At 31.6% G+C, this 15,300-nt stretch overlaps 1 protein-coding gene across 2 annotated transcripts in view; it reads right to left on the bottom strand.

Moving 5' to 3' along the window:
- Window positions 1-14,966, bottom strand: part of LOC134725696 (guanylate cyclase 32E-like) — a 74,173-nt gene extending 59,207 nt beyond the window's left edge. For both annotated transcript variants that reach the window (XM_063589721.1, XM_063589722.1), the window contains exon 1: window positions 14,879-14,966. The gene's annotated coding sequence lies outside the window, so the exon portion shown is untranslated. The remainder of the gene's footprint in view (window positions 1-14,878) is intronic.
- Between the last annotated feature and the right edge of the window lie 334 nt (window positions 14,967-15,300).

The raw sequence follows: 15,300 nt of genomic DNA, 5'->3' as shown, positions 1-15,300 counted from the left end.
CCAAATAAAATGTCTTATTTGATTTTCTTTCCAAAGAGGGTGTTCACTCTGTTTGTAGATGAGCTGTGATGGTGTATTGTTTGTTTTACTTTAACATTTTATTTTACAAATGGGAATGGGGTGGATTTGAATACATGTTAATTTGTTTAAATACCGCAACATTGTATAACGTTGAGAATGGAAATGGGAAATGTGGCAAAAAGACAACTCTGTATCTGGTGTTGGTAACTGGTCTATATGTTGTAAAATCATTGTTATTGTGTTTCTTGTTAATATTTTTCAGTATCACTAACTACCACAAAGCTGCTCGTGAAATGTTGCATATAGAAATTTTTGCCCGATAAACAGATTTAACATTAATTTTGTTATTCCTTTACATACTTGTTGGATTTGATTACATGCAGCAGGCACAATGAATAATTTGAGGTGAGGGGAAGATGTTTGCACTTTGAGTTCTAAAATAATAGTATTTAACTGGATTCGACCGGATTTTGACTTATTTTAATTACCTAAAATCTACTATTAATCTTTCGATTTAATATTATGCGTTTCGTGCGTATTGAATTTATCATTTATTTGCCTAATTGCCTAAAAATTAAAAATGGTTTTGTTTGTATATATAAATGTAAGGTTAAAAAATATTTAAGAATACTGTTCCTTGTTTTTTCTACATTTGCAGTGGATTCAACGATCCAGCTGACAGTGGACATTGACCAAGAACACTTCTGGTCTACGGTTATTTTATGAGTAGAATAAGCATTTCGGAATCTCTTTCTGTAATCATACAAACCATCCAGAGATACGAAAAAGCAAGAAATGTTCAAGTCGTCAGGTCACCAATTTAAAACCAATTTGTCAATTTTCACAGCTATCTTTGTGTCACCTAAATATTTTTTTATAATTACACCTTATGTAAGAATCTTGGATTTTGATTGGTTGATAGCCAGTGTATATTTCACCAATTTACTGTTATCAAAAGAATATCGTTCATTTTTTAACGCCGCCGGGGTATTTGCCAGAAGGATATGCCTTTTTTACCCTCTCTGCCGTGGTATTTGCCAAAAATACTCTAACTGACTGGACGCTTGTAACTTCGCGATCATCAATGCGTTTTTGAACATAACCATTCGGTGTAATTAAACAGATATAGCATGTTCTTGAGGGCTTTTTTCGAAAAATACCAGTCGAGAGAATGTTAAATTTCGCGAGCCCCTCCTTAACATGATATATCTTGTCTAAAATTCAACTGCATGAAACCACATGTATTTTGATTAACGACTAAATCAACAAATGTTTGAAGTCTTTCAGGGAAAATTTTGTGTTCGGGAAGTTCCATACTTCTTATACGTGTTAAAAACATGCTGGGCAAATGCAAATCTTCATTCCAATATTGATAAGAAAACCCTTTATATAAATTGTGATGCAAGTTTATCTACTAGTTATTTCGGCTCAAAATGATCTAAATATTTTTTTTTTATTTAAAAAGTAGTTTTAGTAAGCCTCAACATCAAAATACTTTTGTGAATTGGTGTTCTGATACCATTTTCATTGAATGACCTGAATTATATATAAAATTCATATATGTTGCAGGTTTTGTGTTATCTTTCCCGTAAATGAAAATAAATAGAAGTGTACAAGGTCGAACATGGGTTTTCACAGCCAAAGCGCTAGCGATATTTATTGGTATAACAAATCATATCGCATAAAACTCAATAAAATGTTGAAACGTTATTAGCCTTTTTTTAAGTGTTTGTATATGTTCCAGCCTTTGTATAGCATGCAGGAACCGATTGATACCAACATGTGATGTACATGCGTATATAATATATAAATAATTCTGAATCAAAAATAAACTTTAAAAAAAGAGTGTTTATATAATTTTGATCACATGAAAATAATGCTTTTGTAGCACAAAAGAAGTATGACATCAAACATTATCGGCAAATGAAATTGACGTATATTGTATTGTTTAATTTAGGAACGACAAAATAATGTTGAGTATTAAGTCTATTGTTTAGTTTTATTCATGTATGTTGACACAATGAGTGAAATATATTATTTTTAATGATATATTGACAATTCTTAAATCAAAATTACAAAATTCACTGGACGGAATAGCCTTGATGATCAGCTTTGGAACGCATGGTAAAAACAAATACTGATACTTCAATAAGAAAAGTTGGCATATAATCAGTATGGATCATTCCTGTATTTCATTTCATACTTCGCTTTTTGTTCATTTATAAAAAATCTTGTCTATCATGACAAAACTAATCTTTAGAGACCGTTTTGAGTTTCCCTATTGGCAAGTGTCAAACTGTTTGCCAGAGATTAAGAATTTACACTTTTGATTTAAATAATTGACTTTTCAAATTTCACTGAAAAATATTTTACCTTTTTTTATTTGGTAGGCTTTGATTTAGCAAAAGAAGTTAAAACTCTAACATTAGGGTCTGCTGATGTGAAATTAAATCACCTGATCTGTAGGTCTTTGTTTTTGCAGAAAATTTAAAAAAGAAATTTACAAACAAAATGTGTCTAAACCGGTTAAGCATCCTGTGTTTGGGGAAGAGGGAGGGGTTGAATAACGGGACAACACGTAACAAAGGCGAATATAACATTGAAGCTGAGGCATTAATGAATTGTTTACCAACAAATTCTAAGTTATCAACTGGGCATTGATTAGTTAAAGGTTTTCTTCATATATTTGATCGACACTTGCAACTGAACGACTGTTTTTGCAACCTTTGGTCCAGTTTGATAAAGAAATGAATATGATAAACAATATAAAGGAAAATCAGAAAAACACTGATCTCTGAGGAAAGTTCAAAACGGAAAGTCCCTAACCAAATGCCAAAATCAATTGATAAAACACATCAAACGAATGGACAACAACTGTCATATTGCTGACTTGGTATAGGCATTTTCAAATGTAGAAAATGGTGGATTTAACCTGGTTTTATAGCGCTAAACCTCTCACGTGTATGACAGACGCATTAATTTCCGTTATATTCATAATGATGCACAAACAAAACAGACATAACAGGGAAAATAGCCCGTTTAAAGCCCAATAAACTTACAGCGTCTCGATGCTGCTACTGACGACAGACTTTCATTTTTTTTGTACAGAAATCATTTCCCATTTTTTGACGACATAATTCTTGTATTGACTTAGTTTCCAAATCAAGGTATGTTATCAGCTATGAGCTTAAAAACTCAGGACGATAATTCTTTTTAATTCAAAGAATTAATATGTGATAACTTAAAGCTGACAGTATTTAAATGATATATCTAGTGATAACATTATTTCAGTTTATCGCATTCCAAAGGAGTTATAAGCAGAAAGTAAAAATACTAATATCTTCTGAAGTCTATTTGTGTTTTAGCGGGGGTGGTCATAACCAAAATAGAACAATTTGTAACAGTTTTTAACCTTTAATTCGTCAGCCTGAATACACCATGAAATCGAAACGGATCAAATACGAAATTGGGTTATGTGACTATAATCGTTCCGTTTTTCCGTTTCCGTTCTCTTCCTTTTATTTGCATCCATCAAATGTTATGAAAATAATACACAATGCTGATAACCAAAAATCTGTCTAAAAGAAGGACGAAAAATACCAAAGGGACAGTCGAACTCATAAATCTAAAATAAACTGACAACTCCATGGCTAAAAATGAAGAAGACAAATAGACAAACCGCATCAGACGAATTTGAACTACGTTACACCTGCATATGTATGGCGAAGTTGATTTTGAAAAGCGTGGGCATAAGGTGCCAATAGACACATTGTTCAATTTATTTTTTATTTATATGGGAATACTTTTTGAAAGGTTTGTTATGTCAGTACCGAAGCACTGGCTAATGAAGTAAGACTATATCAAAGAAGGGAACGATGGAAAACCACTGTATTATTCCTTACTTAAATATTAGTTCAGGCATTTCCTGAAGAAATTAGTGGCTAAAACATGAACTGTCATTTTAAACGTTAACACGTATTTGTGCAACAGAAATACAGTTTGAATAAACAAAACAGATGTATTACATTGTACATAAATTTAATTGTCATTTTCATTTAAACGATGATTTTTCGACCTCTGTCCCAATTTCTTTGACTGTGATAATTTAATCAAGATACCATAATGTTTCAAGCTAACTTCGAATATTATGTTTTCGCCTCGAAAGGTTCGACTGATGAAGTAATAAATGATTATTGTAAGTTTTAATGCTTATAAAATCGTAATTTTCTATTTTTTGCTAGTGACTGCAGACTTTCAGTTTTATATTGAATACACAATATATTTCTATAATTTAATTCTTGCATCGATATACTTGCCAAATCATTGTATTTAATCAGCTTTATAATAGAGAACGATAATTCTGAATGATTTGGAGAACTAATGGGTTTCATGAAATTTTATTACTTCAAGCTAACCGTAGTTAAATTAATGATAAACCCAGTCATCATATAATTTATGTTCATCAATCAAATTCCAAAACTGTAAAGAGCAGAAGGTAAAAGTACTAATATCTTCAAAAGTATATATGTGTTTTAGCGGGGGTGGTTTTAACCACATATAACATTGTGTGATAGTTTTTAACCTTTAATTCATCAGACTGACTATCACATGTTTGAGACATTTGATTCCTCAATTCATTTGCTCTATTGATCTCTTATACAAAGGATGTGTAATTATGATATATGTTGAAATCGTATTACACATTAAGTATATTGGCTTTATACTCTCACATGATAATGATCCTTTACTTTTATGGGTATAAGTATTGGTAGTCTATAGGGTATAACTAAAGTGGTATCAAACTGAAAAGAAATTAAATATTTGAAATTCAATTTCGTACTTTTTTTTGCCTTTGTAACTGTAATGATTGGAGCGGCACTGATTAGTATTTTGAAGACAAAACGCACGTTTGGCGTACACAATTGCAAGCCTTGTATCTTCTATGAATTGATTTGAGGTAAAGCAGCTAAAACTATTTACAGCAACGTCCTCCAATATAGTTGATGGTAGTAGATGAGGTTATTTTACAGTTTTAACAATGATGTTTTTCTTCTTGTGAAGTTATGTTGAAATAACATCAAATGGTACTGTGTTTAAAGGGGAAAAGCCCTTTATTTGTCGGAAATAAATCAATGCGATTCGCTCGTGTATGTAACAATGTTTTAGATTTTAACGAGAGAAATTTATGTTTTACTGAAAAATTATAACACCAGGGTTTTCGATATCACAAACTAGTCAAAACATTTACTAAATTTTATCATCGGTATAAGGACATCATTCGTAAATGTAGCTCAACATGCAGACTTCTTATACGTTCAGGTATTTCACATCCAATTTTTTATGGAAATATTCTTTATAAAAATGTCAGTATTCACCTCAGAAACTTACAAAACCTTTAAATATCAAGAAGGGATATAGTTACAATACTGTTGTCAGGTCATTAAAACTTGCTTATTTTGGCGTTAATAATGATTCACTTAAAAGGTCTTTGCATCGGAACTAAACACATTTATTAAAAAAACAGTTGTTTGCATGACACGGGTTATGTTCTTCTAATATATGTTATGATGGTTTGATACTAAACCCCTAACGGGAAGGATTGTGCCTGATATTCATATGATGAAATCATAATCTTTCAATTAGTTTAACTGAAGTCTTGAGCTGGCATGTCAGTCAACTGCTAGTAGTCTGTTGTTATTTATGTATTATTGTCATTTTGTTTATTTTCTTTGGTTACATCTTCTGACATCAGACTCGGACCTCTCTTGAATTGAATTTCAAATGTGCGTATTGTTATGAATTTACTTTTCTATATTGGCTAGAGGTATATGGGGAGGGTTTAGATCTCATAAACATGTTAAACCCCGCCTCATTTCTGCGCCTGTCCCAAGGCAGGAGCCTCTGGCTTTTGTTAGTCTTGTATTTTTCTAATTTTAGTTTCTTGTGTACAATTTGGAAATTAGTATGGCGTTCATTATCACTGAACTAGTATATATTTGTTTAGGGGCCCGCTGAAGGACGCCTCCGAGTGCGGGAATTTCTCGCTACATTGAAGACCTGTTGGTGCTTCTGCTGTTATTATTGTTTTTTCTATCGTCGGGTTGTTGTCTCTTTGACACATTTCCATTCTCAATTTTATTAAACAATATCAAAAGAATGTAGTTCACTTTGCGGGAAACATGTCTGATGAACAGTTGTTTCATTCACACTCACACCACATTTTCTTATTTATTTGTTGTTAATAGATTCTTCACAATACTGTTTAAATTTTGAGGACTCTTAGCTCTGTAGCCTGATTTTATAACTAATGGATACAGATAATCAGGACAAATTCCTTTGTGAATTATTTTGTGAACTTTTATCAGTTTACGTTTATTACGTCGATACAGCCATGTTTAATTTTTGTCTTTCAGAAACTATATCACAAAGTATTTGTATCAAATCAGGATTTTTATTGGATTAATTAGCAATCATTCAAAGATTGTTTCTTGGTCAGATTTTCCCGAATGTAAGCAATCATAATCATTTGTTTGTAAATATACATCTACATTTGCGGCAATTGTTATTCTGTAATCTTAAAATAATTGACCCGCTGACCCTTTTATTGATTAGCATTGACTTGTATACTTAACGCAAGAAATAATTATTATTTCATTAACTGGAGTGAAAGACGAAATTGAGAATTTGTACGCAGGAAAAATATATAAACCCCCAATTCTTATCAATTTGCGTTGCACATAATGCTCGTGCTTTGAACGATTTGGAATAAATAAAATGAATGGAGGAAAAAAAAATGATTTTCTATTCATACCCTCTATTTTCAAATCTAGTATAATACATAAAAGAAAGACAGAATGTTATAAACAAAAATTATTGAGTTAACTATATAGCCTCTATGCTTGATATTTGGTACGATTTTTAATAACGTAATTGCTTTAAGCAGTCACGATTCAGAATAATGTAGATAAAATGCATATAGTCGGAATAATTCACATATTATTCACAAACATTTCCTATGAGGCCTAAATGGTTATTCATTTGTATTGACTGATTCAGAAAATACGTACCGAGATGATTCATATTTGCATCATTGGATAGTGAATTAGACCCACAGAGCTAACAAGTTAACAAGTTAAACCAATTGACATAATCGTCAATAGAGACTTAAACTCTTTATTGTTATGAGTACAACCTAAAAACAAGTATAATGTTATGCTATTGTTTCAGAAAAAGGGAGAAGGTTTGGATCCGTTAAAACGTTTAATCCCGCTGCAAATGTTTGCACCTGTCCTAAGTCAGGAATCTGATGTACAGTAGTTGTCGTTTGTTTATGTAATAAATACGTGTTTTTCGTTTCTCGTTTTGTTTATATAGATTAGACCGTTGGTTTTCCCGTTTGAATGGTTTTACACTAGTAATTTTGGGGCCCTTAATAGCTTGTTGTTCGGTGTGAGCCAAGGCTCCGTGTTGAAGGCCGTACTTTAACCTATAATGGTTTACTTTTTAAATTGTTACTTGGATGGAGAGTTGTCTCATTGGCACTCACACCACATCTTTCTATATCTATATAAGACCAATGGATGAAAATATGAAGTCATTTTGTTCGGCTTAAAACATAAGAAAACTCCTAGTAGTCTTGTTATTTATGTACTATTGTCATTTTGTTTATTTTCGTTGGTTACATCTTCTGAAATCAGACTCAGACTTCTCTTTAACTGAATTTTAATGTGCGTATTTTAATGCGTTTACTTTTCTACATAAGATAGAGGTATAGGGAAGGGTTGAGATCTCATAAACATGTTTAACCCTGTCGCATTTTTGCGTTTCTTGTGAACAATTTGGACTTCAGTGTGGCGTTTATATATATATATATATGTTTGGGGGACAGCTTAAGGACGACTCCGGGTGCGGGAATTTCTCGCTGCATTGAAGACCTGTTGGAGACCTTCTGTTGTTGTTTTTTCTATGGTCGGGTTATCGTCTTTTTGACACATATCGCATTTCCATTCAATTTTACTTTCCCAGTTTTTAAGCCTTCCCCAGTTTTTTAGCCTCTTAAAAAAGTTGATAACTTTCCTGAAACATTATTTTTATTTTGTGTATAATTTGTGTATTAATTTCTGCAAGCCATGGCATTTAAGTTTATATATTATTGATCGGTGTCAGAGCCCAAATTAGAGAGTTTCAGATATAATCGGAATGATATTATAGTGATTTTGCATGAATATTGGGGAATATTGTCCCGAGTAGAGTTTTATATTGCACGAGCTTGCGAGTGCAATATATATTCTACGAAGGACAATATTCCCCAATAAATTTATTGCTCGCTAACATTTGTTTACTTTCTGTGTGAAATATTATATTGCTTTGCAATAATTTAAATTACTACTTTATTTCATAAGTTGAATTAAAAAATGACATGACGTAACCATTCCCTTTATTTCATTCTATTTTATTCAAGTTAAAATTAACATCACTGAATATGAACGACAATAATCTGTTTTATTCTAGATAAAAAGTGCAATAAAACATTATTCAATTGACTTTATTATAGGAGTTATTAATGTCGAATTGATGTAAACAACGGAGAAAAAACGTGTTAATAATTCGAAAATGAGAAGTAAATGATAATGTCCTCGATTTTGTTTAGAGACCGACTGACTGAATGGGACAATTATTTAATGATTCCATGTATATACGTAGACCGAAGAAAAGGGGCCAAACTGTTTCCAACTGATACACTCTAATACAAAAGATTCACCATGTCTTGTTTTATCTGTTGTATTGACTACTATCTCAATTATAAATAATGAATTAAACAATTTCTTCATTTTTAAACTGTTGAACCGTTAGTTTCCCAATTTGAATTGTTTTGCATAAAGACCTCCCTATCACTTCTCTATATAAGTAATGAACTTTAGAAAATATTAAACCGTTTTTGTAATCTGTACAAAAACATTTGTTATGGCTTCCCCCTACAATGAATACAATTTTTAAGATATCTATAAGATTGACATCTTATTTCAAGATATTCACTAACGATCATTCAAATTAATCTGTGTTCTAGTTTTTATATCAAATAATATCTCTAGTAGTGTAATTAATGATGCACACTATCCTATACATATGGTATACATAAAAAACAAACATTATAGTCGAAATGACCCTTTGATGCTTTGTTACATCATAAATAGAAGTGTCAACTTGATAAAGTTTAACTGATTCATATTAATTTGTGCGATGAATAATTCAGAGATACCATCCCATTACTCCTATTAATGGTACAATTATTAAAAATGTTTGTGACATAAGATAAAACATCAAAGCCTTTTCATTTGTTTATTTTATATTATATGAGCTCTGACAGGTTCATAGTAGATATTTAATAATCTATTTTATCGCCACTTTACAATTTATTGTATAAATACATCTGAATTATTTGTAATTTAATATGCACATTTATTTTAAAAAAAACTAAGACTATTTGTAATTAACCAACTTTAATCGTCCAAAGTGTAAGAAGTAGGATCCTATCCATATTCTATATTTTACCCCGGTTCTGCACGATTAGATTGAACTAACTTATATGGAGGGAATACGTCAAATGACAACAACAGTGACGGATCTAGAACTTTGCCTAAGGGGAGGGGGGCTGACTGACCTAGGAGGGGGCCCGCTCCAGTCATGCTTCAGTGATTCCCTATATAATCAACCAAATTTTTTCCCCTTTTGTCGGGCCAGGGCCCCCCTGGATCTGCCTATGAACAAGATAACGACACAATATGCAAAGCGATACAGTGGTCAACATGGTCATTTATATTCAAAGAACTTTATACAAGAAGTACAAAAAAATACAGCATAGCTCTCGATTTGTGTAGAAGGATCAACGATGAAAACGCGACTTCTTTAGAACCTCAAAACCTGGTTATCATCACAGGGCTCATCAAATGAGTACGCCTGTAACTATAATCTTACACTGGTAGTAAAGTGGTCATGTTTTGGCAGCTATTATATTAGTAATTGAATTATTTTTCTTATCAAACAATGAGTTCGTTAGAAAAAAGTAATTTATATCGTAAGAAGTACAGCAATGTAAAACAGGATGACAATTATTAAACTATTGGTGATATTCGCTCGATTTCTGCTAATTTTTTCAATATTTTGACATATATGTGTCAAAATGTACAAAACTGTCAATTTAGAAACCAATAATATTAATTTATAGAAATCACATATCAGACCAACGGTGGAGTTCTAATTATTGGTATTATCAGACCTGTAATGTATTGTCATTGTATTTTATGATTACCAAATAATTAAAAATAAATTTGTTACTACATTTGGTGCAGTAAATAAACATGTTTGTTTTATTATTTTGCCTTGTGGAACAACTGTTTCATTTCTGTCAACTGTATCCATTTGTAAGATAAATGTAACGGGAGTTGGTTTTCGTTGACTCATGCCTGTCATGGAGGATCGTGGATATCGGACAAAACATGAATATATCATATCATAACAAAAACATATTTATGTATAGCTGCATAGTTAGATAACTACAAACTAACATGTTTACCTATAATAAAAACAAAATTCGGATGGCGGTAAGTTTACATTCTGTCTAGAAAACTGCACTGAAGCTACCCCTTCTAATCGATAGATTTCACGGAATATGATATTATAGTTTCTGGAGCAAAGATCCCGGTCGAATGTTTAGTCACGTGGACAGGAAGGGTTCAAAACGAATATGCATGGCCTAGTACGGAATTTGAAATAGTACTAAACTTCATGCAGTTAGCCCAAACTAAATACTTGTGATGTAAGTTAAGTACACAGTGACACTATATACAACCGTTACAAAAATTTAAGCGTTAATTCGGGAAAATAATTATTCTGAAAATGGTTGATCTTAGTTTTAGCCATGGGTTGTTGGAAGATTTCACTTCCGTAGAAGTCGAAATGTCGCTTCTGCTTTTCAAGAACAGCAACGTTTTTGTATTAAATGGTCTTTATCTTCGTGTTCAAATGAGTTTCCCTCTCTTACTAAAATGTCATTTATGTTTATAACATTTCGTTTACTCCAAACACTTAAATTATTAGACCTCTAGTAGAAGATTTGTATTTGGAACAGCTTTTTGAAATGTTTCGCTTGAAGTTTTTTCTCAACATAGTGTTTGTTTTTGGCCTTTTATTTCTAATTTCTAGTTAGGACATCACTCATCACTCTTATTTCAACGAAACGTACGTAATGTGTATCAAAGGAGTAGGTCGAATAAGGGCTGATTTTAGCCTCAAATTTCAGGTGCATCTAACGAAAGATTTTGCACATTTTTTACACCCTTAAGTGTCTATTTCAATTGATTCAATTAGTTTAAGTGAAAGATTTGAACTGATTGAGTCATTAAAAACGCCCCAATTCTAGCTTAAATATGAAAAATCTATCAAATATGCCAAAAAGGTCATTTTTCAGATGTTTTTTTCAAAAATGAAAGCGGCCGCATCCGTGTTCGTCCTCAATCTTTGTATATGGTATGTATTATCATCAAATACAACTAACTTTTCAATATCATGAATGAACACGAATGCGGCCACTTTCATTTAAGACAGAAACCGTCTAAAATTTAACAAAATTGCTAAAACTGTGAAGATTTCAGTAATTAAGCATGACTTAATGATGCAAGTACCCGATATATGTGCATTGTATTGTCAAAAACATCCCATATTTACATAGCAGAAGCATTCTACTTTCCAGTAAATAGCTTAATTAAAAGATTACATTTTTACAAGTTTGTGAAACAGCTATATTTTGGGGCCAAAAAGGGGTCTTACTGAACCTACTCCTTTCAAGCAAGGTATCTTTGTGAAGTGTTTGCTTTGCTAGTACTTCTTAAAATTTTCCTCACGCTGCGATCATGATTAAAACAAAATACGTCTTTACACTCAATCTGTTGGAGATTTACTGATTGCAATTTGTTTCTTGAAAAAAAACATTGTTTATAAATTAATGAAACTTGACTATCAACTATGTTTTTGTACCTACGAATTCGTTTCTGTTGGTACTCCATGTTTGCTTTTTTTTTTGGTATTTGTGTATGAGCTTAGTATAGATTTAACGAATAAACCCCATTACAACAATATCTACTTTATTTTTACCCATGACTAATTTAAGGTGTTTCCTAACACTTTAACTAAAATTAATTCGGCTCGTTTAATTTTCATAAAAATTTGACAAAATATTTACTTTGACCATTTGACAAAAATGTAAAAATTTCAAAAAATTTGAACCAACCGTTTTATCAGAAAAAATACACTGGTTATATAGCAGTTTGAGAAACACCTATTTTGTTCATTGAGAGGCTTAATATTCCTTTTACAACACAACGTAATTAAAACGTTAAGCCGACTTTACAGAGTTATCTCCCTGTAGTGTTAGATACCACCTTAATATATAACTTAAAGTATTTGAACATCCTCGATTCTCACATTTTTATACATTGTTCCTTGCACGTAAGTTATTAAAAAAGACATCTTCGAAAGGACCTAGTTTAGAAAGTACTATTTTCATTTGACAGTTTATTATGTTGATGATTACTGTAACAGTTAAAATAGAGATCGCGATCTCAAATACAAGTTTAATCCGGACACATTCTTTAACCTGTCCCATGACATTAACTTGTATGTAAATCCTATTTCTAGTCGAAGTTTTTAACATTTTGCTATCTGGAGACTTTTTATTTCTTACTGTACGGTATGGTATACATTTGACTCATTGTTGAAGGTCGTTCGATGTCTTATAGTTGCTTATATACTCGACCTTTTATGTCTTGTAGGCAATTGTATCACTTATCTTTCATAATGAAATGAATGTTTAAATATTTGAAGTTGTTTGCGATGCTCGCAGTCCGAGTCGTCTGCCAAAAATGTGTTCGCATCGTTTAAAACAAATGAACTTACCAATGGCAGCATTATTCAATTTTCCTCATAAATTGTTTGGTTTCAGAGATGTAACAAAACTATTTCTTAAATAAGATGAACAGACTTGCCATTGAAACTGTTACAAAAATAACTATGATTAAGTTAGGCGTAAAACAGATTGACAAAGTGAAATATCCATCTCGTTCAATACGAAAGAAATGTTGATAATTACACTTTTAGTAATTACACTTGTCAGAGAAAGATTGTGTTATGTAACTGGACTTCCTTGATTCCAATTAAGTGATAAATATGCAACAAAATCAAGAGATAATCGAAATATGTAACATTATTGTGACTAACAATCAAAACATTGGAAAGAATTATGTTTGTTTCCACGAAATTTATTGTATTCTTATATTAATAGGGAAGCAAATCGTGCAATAAAGATTGACAAATTTGACACAATAACTGATATACTGTACACGATATAACAATAACAAACGGAGGGAAAAAGGGAAATAATTTGACAGGATCAGTGGCAATACAAATTTACCTTTAACAATATTGTGTTTTTATTCATAATATGTTGATATATTGGGCTTATTTTCTGAATCAGATGTCATTCGATTTGTTTTTGATACCGAGGGGTTTGCTTATAGTGCTGCTGTGGTATCGCCATTATTGTGTTCATTACAAAAAAACAGATTATTTCGTTCATCACAAATAACAGATAATTGAGTGGTTACATGTAGTTTCAAACGTTATTAAAATAGTCATTACAAAATTAAGTAGTATGACTTATTCATATATAGGTTATTTCACTAGGTAAATATGTTGTTGATAAATTTAGTAACATTATAACTGATAAACAATTGCATAATAAACCAAACCTAAGTGGAAAATATTTTGAAAACAACACTGTATGCACGCACCTTGCCGATTTTTTAGGAAATCAATAAGGTTGTCAAAAACAAATGCAGTCGGTGTTGAGGTAGAGGCGGGGAGGGTCGAAAATCAGATGGTCAAATAATTCGCAAAGCGATGTGAACATATAAACACCCGAATCAATATTTATATAGATACCTAAGTACCATATATGTTTGTCAATGAAGGTTTCTAACATTCAATGGATAATATATTTGTATGCAATATCATAATTATGTACCATTATCGAGGGATTAAATAACCGAAAATCGGTGATGAAAAACTAAAAATGATCTAAATAAAAACTGTAGACTGAACTGATTCACATTGTCATTTCGGGGCTTTTTATATCTGACTATGCGGTATGGGCTTTATTCATCGTTGAGGGCCGTACGATAACCTATAGTTGTTATTTTCTGTCATTTGGTCTCATGGTGAGAGTTGTCTCATTTCAAAACATACAACATCTTCTTTATAAATATAACAACGAATTCCCACAAAACACAAAGTTCTTCAATGAGGACGAAGATCTTCATTTTGAAATGAATTAAAAGAAAACATAACTGTTAATTTCATTGAGGCAACATCAATGATAACAAACTCGCCAATATAAATGTTCATAAAATTTAGACTTGTATATCACCACAAAAACACATATCTTTCTAATTGAGAAATGTATAAAGAAATTAAATGAAATATTTCTGAATTGTTTTATACTCTTTATTAAAGTAATAACTTGTTTCTTTTTATATGAGGTAATATAATAATATGGAGATGCGGCATTTATACCAATTAGACAACTGTCCACCTGAGACCAAAGTACGCGGATGTAAACCAGTATAGGTCATCGTGCGGCCTGTGTTTCAGGAAGCTATTCCTTGTATCCGATGTATACCCTACTACTGAATAGAGTAACGAAAAACACCGGGCAGATGGACAGAGTCAATCTAGCATCATTCGCAATAGGGATAATAATTATAATTAAAATTACAGTCAATAATAATAAAAACATAGCTCTTACCTTCAATTGAATTATTTCCTTTCTGAAAAGTCGTATCTGAACAATAATAGTAGTATTATCTGGACCAGATAGATAACCGATATCTATATTTGTATATAATAGTTAGTACATTGTCCACTTAATTTAAGACTCTTGTTTGTAGTAACTGTCAGCAACTATTGGAATTTGTCACCATATCCTTTATATTACACATAGGACAAGAAAATAAATAAATCACTGGTGATGAGACGGATCACATCTTTATCTTATCACAAATATGAAAAGATTCGTACGAATGACAAATATTGAAGATTCAAAGCTATCATTTTCTTCATCCGTTTAATTCATTGATTTGCCAGTTTATCTTTGCACGATGATAGTTCTTAGGGTGTTTATAAGAATCACACTATTCAAGCAGACTGGTAATTTGACTTTCTTTTAAA

This window comes from Mytilus trossulus, chromosome 7, assembly GCF_036588685.1.
Source record: "Mytilus trossulus isolate FHL-02 chromosome 7, PNRI_Mtr1.1.1.hap1, whole genome shotgun sequence".
In the NCBI taxonomy this organism is placed as follows: domain Eukaryota; kingdom Metazoa; phylum Mollusca; class Bivalvia; order Mytilida; family Mytilidae; genus Mytilus; species Mytilus trossulus.
This window is presented reverse-complemented; position numbering and strand designations above follow the sequence as displayed.